This window comes from Pipistrellus kuhlii, unplaced genomic scaffold (assembly GCF_014108245.1).
Source record: "Pipistrellus kuhlii isolate mPipKuh1 unplaced genomic scaffold, mPipKuh1.p scaffold_m20_p_7, whole genome shotgun sequence".
NCBI lineage: Eukaryota > Metazoa > Chordata > Mammalia > Chiroptera > Vespertilionidae > Pipistrellus > Pipistrellus kuhlii.
The window spans coordinates 16,862,453-16,870,039 of record NW_023425573.1 but is presented as its reverse complement, the minus strand read 5'-3'; positions in this window follow the sequence as shown (position 1 = coordinate 16,870,039).

The window sequence follows — 7,587 nt, the reverse complement described above, 5'->3', positions numbered from 1 at the left end:
GGTCTTATTTTCGGAGGATGTTTTATTTTCGGGGAAACACAGTAGGCACTCCATTCTTTCTGGCAAGAGTGCTTGGCCAGTCTCAGCTGAATTGGTAGTGACTGACTCTGGCTTTGGTTCATACTGTGTTGTTTTTCCCACACTTGCTTCATGCTAGAGATTTTCAGTGGCTTAATCAAAAGATAGAATAAATATTGAATACTAAATGAAGGAAAACATTTGCAAAGCTAACACACACTAAACTTTTTATTTAAAATGGAAGTCTCATCTTTAAGGAGCTTAAGAGCCTTAAAAAATAGTTTCATATTTCATATTTTATTAAAATAAACAGGACACACAGTAGTTCATTTTTCTTTTTTGTTTCACTCTAAAAATTTTTATAGCAACTGTTGATAATTGGGGAGGAGTATATTTGTCAAAGTAGCTAATCATCTTGTATTAAAAAAACACAAGACAGAGTGTAATGGAAATTTGGAATCTGCCCAGGATGCCTTTTGAGAAGCGTTTGGCAATGGTTGACATCTCTTTTTTGTACCTCTTCCTGACACGCCCTCCCAGGGGCACACCCTTCCCATTCTCTGGGAAAATGTAAAGAGGATGTTGCCTAATATACTTCAATGACACAGAAATTTGTTGTCTTTAAGCTACACTGAAGGAGCATCAAATGAAGCAACCACAAATTATTAGCAGCTGCTCCTATGAACCTGCTCTTCAAGAATGTAATACTGGTTGTCTGGAAACTCTTTCCTGTGTGTTAAGAAAAAATCCAAACAGGAAAAGAGGGAGGAAAAAATGAGGGAAGCACTATCACAGCTTCTTACTATTAAGTAGTTCTGTATCTCTGAGATGTCAACATTTTGAGATGAAAACTTCTTCAAATATTAATTTTTCCCAAGACTTAGGCAAAGTCTTGATTGGCAATACTTGCTCACTGCATTTCTCATATATCTTTTAGTATTTTTAAAATTTAATAAATCTTTATTGTTCAGATTATTATAATTGTTTCTCCTTTTTTTCCCATAGCTCCCCTTCACCTGGTTCCCACTCCACCCTCTGCCCTTACCTCCCCCTGCCCCTGCACTGTGTATGGATTTTTGTCTAGTTTCTTCCCGTACCCCCCACTTCCCTTTCCCCCTGAGAATTATCAATCCACTCCCATTCTATACCCCTGATTCTATTATATTCGCCAGTTTATTCTGTTCATCAGATTTTTTATTCACTTGATTTTTAGATTCACTTATTAATAGATATGTATTTGTTGTTCATAATTTTTATCTTTACTTTTTTCTTCTTCCTCTTCTTAAATAATACCTTTCAGTATTTCATATAATACTGGTTTGGCAGTGATGAACTCCTTTAGCTTTTCTTATCTGTGAAGCTCTTTATCTGCCTTCAAATCTAAATGATAACTTTGCTGAATAGAGTAATCTTGGTTGTAGGTTCTTGCTATTCATCACTTTGAATATTTCTTGCCACTCCTGTCTGGCCTTCATAGTTTCTGTTGAGAAATCAGCTGATAGTCGTATGGGTGCTCCCTTATAGGTAACTAACTGTTTTTCTCTTACTGCTTGTAAGATTCTCTCTTTGTCTTTTGCTCTTAGCATTTTAATTATGATGTGTCTTGCTGTGGTCCTCTTTGGATTCCTTTTGTTTGGGGTTCTGTATGTTTCCTGTACTTGTAAGTCTATTTCTTTCAACAGGTGGGGGAAGTTTTCAGTCATTATTTCTTCATATAGGTTTTCAGTATCTTACTCTCTCTCTTCTTCTGGGACCCCCATAATTCAGATGTTGGTATGCTTGATTGTCCCAGAAGCTTCTTACACTATCTTCAGATTTTTGGATTCTTTTTTCTTTTTGCTTTTCCAGTTGGGCGTTTTTTGCTTCTTTGTACTTTAAATCTTTAACTTTATTCTTGTGTTCCTTTAGTCTGCTGTTGGGTCTCTGTATAATATTTTTTATTTCAGTCAGTGTATGTTTAATTTCTAGTTGGTCCTTTTTCATATCCTTGAGGGTCTCGTTAAATTTATTGGCCTTTTCTAGGAAATTCTTGAAAAACCTTATAACCGCGGTTTTCTAGGAAATTCTTGAAAAACCTTATAACTCTATATCCAGTCATTTGTTCTCCTCCATTTCTTTCATTTGTGATCTGTTTCCTTGTGTCCTCATTTTTGCTGCTTCCCTGAGGTAGTAGAGTGGCTTTGTGTAGTAGGTATCCTATATGGTTCATGGGCCAGCCTTCCAATTACCTGAGGTAGACACTCTTGGTGCTTCCCTTGTGGACTGTGTGTACAGACTTGTTGTGGTTAAGTCTTTACTGTGGTTGGTGTTACTGGGAGGAATTCACCTCCAGGCCAATTGGCTGGGAGGACCCGCTGTGTCTGTAACAGAATTACTATGCTGGAGACATGTTTATGGGGCAGAACTTGTTCCAGTGGGGCTTTGGTGCTCACTGAGTCTTGCCTCTAGAATGTGTCCCTTATGAGAGTAGTTGAAATCTGGTGTCATCTCACACAGACCACTAGGTACATTAGTTTCTGAATCTCCAATGGAGTGCAGGTCAGCTACTGTCTGAGGCCACCCAGCAGGAGCTACAGCAGGAACTAGTTTTCTCCTCTTTGCTTGGGGTTTGGAGGTTTTGGAGCTGTCCAACTGGAGCTGTAGTTTATTTGGTTAAGTTTCAACAGGGCAGGCCATTTATATGCAAAATCTGCTGCCTGGAGCTTGGGTGGGTTTGTAGATTGTGCAGGGCAGGGTCTCAAGGAGTCTCTAGGCTAGGGCGTTGCAAACAACAATGGATGCCAGTTAGCCTTCTCTGTCTTTCTGCATTTCCAAGTCCCTGCAACTTGGTTTTCTCTCTTTTAGTAATTATGTATATATTTCCATGTTTAATTTTACCCCCCATGATGACTCTGTGTTAAGACATTTGAAATCAATATTTCAAGCATTTGTTTTTCCTCTCTCTAATGAAAAATATCTCCAATTCTCTTTTGCCTTTGCCTACATTCTTTTGACTTTAATTTTAAAAAATATCTGGCCTGGCCAGTGTGACTCAGTGGTTAAGCATCCACCTATGAACCAGGAGGTCATGGTTCAGTTCCTGGTCAGGGCACATGCCAGATTGCAAGCAGTATCCCCAGTAGGGGACATGCAGGAGGCAGCTGATCAATGATTCTCCCTCATCATTGAAGTCTCTCTCTCTCTCTCTCTCTCTCTCTCTCTCTCTCTCTCTCTCTCTCTCTCTCTCTCTCTCTCTCTTCCTTCCTGTCTCTGAAATCAATAATAAAAACAAACAAACAAACAGATTTAAAAAAAAAATAGATCTGGCCCTGGCTGGTGTGTCTCAGTTGGTTGAGCACTGTCCCATGCACCAAGAGGTCACCAATTCGATTTAGTGTGCAGGAGGGAGCTGATCAATTGTTTCTTTCTCATCAATGTTTCTCTCTCTCTCTTCCTCTCTTAGAATCAATTTTAAAAACCTATTTAAAAAAAATAGATTTGAGCCCTGGCTGATTTGGCTCAATGGATATAGCATCAGCCTGTGAACTGAAGGGTCCTGGGTTTGATTCCAGTCAAGAGCTCATGCCCAGGTTGCGGGCTCTTTCCCTAGTAGGGGGCGTGTGGGAGGCAGCTGATCAATGATTCTCTCTCATCATAATTGATGTTTCTATCTCTCTTTCCCTGTCCCTTCCTCCCTGAAATCAATAAAAAATATATTTAAAAAAGAAAAAGATCTGATAATGAATTTTCATGGGGATAAGCCTCAGAAATTGCTGAGGATTCGGGATCAGCATACTATGGCCCGTAAACCACAGCATGTTTGCTGCCTGTTTTTAAAATAGTTTTATTGGAACACAGCCACACCCATTCATTTATATATTGTCTTTGGCTGGCTGGTTCTTTGCTATAATGACAAAGTTGACAAAATTTGCATGGCCCTAAAATTTTTACTATTCTGCTCTTAACAGAAAAAAAAAGTGTTTGCCTTTAAGCCTTAGGTTATTGTCACCAAAAGCATGGTTTACAGACTGTAATTGGTCTGTGTACTATTTATTATCAAATTGTATTACTATAAGGAGCTATCATGAACTGTAAATAGAGACCAACTACATTATTATGCACACTATTGCATCCAGCTGAAGTTTTTTATAGTCAGACTTCCTTGATAAAGGACGCAGTGCATAGATTTACATTCTGTGGCAGCCTTTTTATATATATATATATATATCTTATTGATTTTGTACAGAGAGGAAGGGAGAGAGATAGAGAGTTAGAAACATCGATGAGAGAGAGTCATCGATCAGCTGCCTCTTGCACACCCCCTACTGGGGATATGCCCACAACCAAGGTACGTGCCCTTGACCGGAATCGAACCGGGGTCCCTTCAGTCCCCAAGCCGACGCTCTATCCATTGAGCCAAACCGGTTTCGGCCTGTGGCAGTCTATCTCTCTGTTGATCAGCATTTTTAGTTCCAACAGGTTACAGGGCCTGCTTACACCTCCCCCCACAGTGAGAGTTTTCTTTAGTACATTGCCCAAATGCCTAACACCAAGAGAAAGGCAACTTTTCTTCTTTATTATTTCCTACTCCAAAATTCCCTTTTCCTGTGATAGAGCATTCAGGAGAGATGTATTAGCTTCAGAGGGCAGGGACTTTTTGTTATATATTTTGACACTGACATATTCCAACTGTCTTAAATAATGCCTTGGCATACTAGGCCTTCAATAATAATTGGAGAATTGAATAACATGGCTTGCTTTTATAAATAAATAAATAAATAAATAAATAAATAAATAAATAAATAATCAAGATGCAATAATGGGCACATTTCCAGAGTTCCATTATTTCAGAACACCATCAGAAAACCCTGACCAGGAATCCAATTGTGACCTCCTGGTTCACAGGTTGACGTTCAACCTGAGTCACACTGAACTTCTTTGAGAGCAAAATTAAATATCTTAATGAGAGCACAACAATAAACGTAATGTTTTTAGAAGTCTTTGATAAAATTCTAGACTAAACATCACTATTAAAACCAAAGTCATCTTGGAAAATGACTTGTGAAAGAACTGCTCCAAAACCATTAAACAAAGCATGAATAGAAGTGCGCAGGTGCACATTCAAACAGTGCATGAACAAGCACTAACCTGTAGAATATTCTCAGAAAAACAACTCTTTTCTCTTTTGTTGTCCACTTATATCTGCTCAGTGAGTCTCGTCCTCCCCCTGAGTGTCTGTGGAAACTTGGCTTTCCTTCTTGTCCTTAAACAATGAGTTCAGAGTGCTTGTTCACTTTAAGATTCACTCTTGACTTGAGATAAAATGGGAGGTGTTTTCTGTTTTTTAATCTCAAAAAACACACACAAACAAACATCAAAATACTTCACAAATGCCCAAGAGAACCAACCTTTATGCCCTTGATATAGATAAGGACTCTAAACAGGTTGTAACTCTAAAAATCATTAATTTGAAATTCACTTAGGTATCTGATACTCTAGGATCTCAGCGGAACCTTCCATTTTAACATTCCATTCCACCTGAATAAAGAGGTTTAAACAGCAGAGTACACCAGGGTTTGGCTCTAATGCATTCTTATTAAATATTTGGTAAGAGATTCAGAGGTGAGCATGTATGTGAAATATCCAAAGGGACATATGACATGGAACTTTCAGTTAGTAAAATGCCAAGTGCAGAATAAACTGCAGAAAGATGGCACCAGGCTGGCTGAGTGGGCAGACATGGCAGATGAGTCAAAGATACGGTAGAAGATGCTTTCCGGACAAATAATCCAAACACTGTCTTCAGGGTAATGGTCTCCAGGGCAGAAGTCATGACCAGGTGAGAGGATGCACCTCAGAAAGGTACAAAGCTGTTCACAAAATAAGGATCACTTGAGATACAATTAAAAGTCTTCAGGAGCCCAGCCAGTGTGGCTCAGTGGTTGAGCACTGATCTATGAACTAGGATGTTATGGTTCAATTACTGGTCAGAGCACATGCCCCGATTGCGGGCTCAATTCCCAGTGTTCCTCTCTGAAATAAAAAAATATATATATATTTTATATATATATTTATTTATATATTTATATAAATATATATAATACATTCAATATATTTATATTTATATATATATTGAAAAGTCTTTAGGAGACTCTCAATATTTTTTCTCCATTGAAATGATGAGGCATTGGATAGCTGGTAAAATTCTCACTAATAAAAATAAATGCCCTTCAGACAGGAATCAGATAAGCAACTTGTTTCTGCAAAAGCTGAACTGTAGCCAGTTCTCATACAAACTCGTTTCATAAATACTTCCCTCTTCCAAGGAGAGGGATAGGGAATAAGTGGTTTAAAAAATGTTCAGGAAGGTGCTGAGGATTCTGCTCAGGATTATTCCAGGGGGAAGGGTCCATCTGTTCCCTCTAATCATTTAACTTGCTCCACTCTCTTCCGTGTTTCGTATTTATTTTTTAAATATATTTTATTGATTTTTTTTTTTATAGAGAGAGGAAGGGAGAGGGATAGAGAGTTAAAAACATTGATGAGAGAGAAACATCGATCAGCTGCCTCCTGCACATCCCCTTAGGATGTGTCTGAAACCATGGTACATGCTCTTGACCGGAATTGAACCTGGGACTCTTCAGTCCACAGGCCAATGCTCTATCCATTGAGCCAAACCAATTAGGGCTCTTCCGTATTTCTTCATCAGGACTTTAGAGCTTCTGCATCTAAGATCAAATATTTTTCTCACTTCCACTTTTATATTATTAAAATACCACAATTATTTGAAAAATCATTATCCTGCTCCTATTGCTTTCAGTATTTATTTTAGGAGAAAATATTTTATCACAAAAGATTTCATGACATCTCTATGGCTAAATATTTATGTATCTTTGTAAGTGCCTTGATTGATCGGTCTCAGATTGTATCAGATTCTATCTGATTTCAATCCCTGCTTCACTTCCTATTTAATCCTGCTTCGTAGGCCACAAAGATCACCTTCAAAATATTATAACTTTTGCTTGACCAGTGTTGCTCAGTGGTTGAGCATCCGCCTATGAACCAGAAGGTCACGATTTGATTCCTGGTCAGGGCACATGCCTGGGATGTAGGCTTGATCCCCAGCGTTGGTCGTGCAGGAGGCAACCCATCAATGATTCTCTCTCATCATGGATGGTTTTCTCTCTTCCTCTCTGAAATCAATAAAAAAAATATATTTTTTAAATGTTATGAATTTTATGTCATGAAAACACAAAACATAACCATCAAGTAAACAGGATGTGAGTAATTTTCAAGTAAACAGGACATAAAGATAATTCAAGAAGAGGAACTCCACAAATCTTAGCATTGGAACAAGCACATAACTTTTTTCTGCTGAATCTTTTCAATATATGTGCTGTAATATTTATTTACAAAATCATTAACACTTTTATACTCTTGCCTCATACTTGTTATTAATATGCTTAACGGTATCTCATATTTGGAGTAAAACACTTACTTGTTTTAATGTATTCATGTAAATAGCACTCAGAAGTGGGTAGATTTTAATTTTTAGTAGTGTCTTGTTTTTATTCATGACATTCTCACATC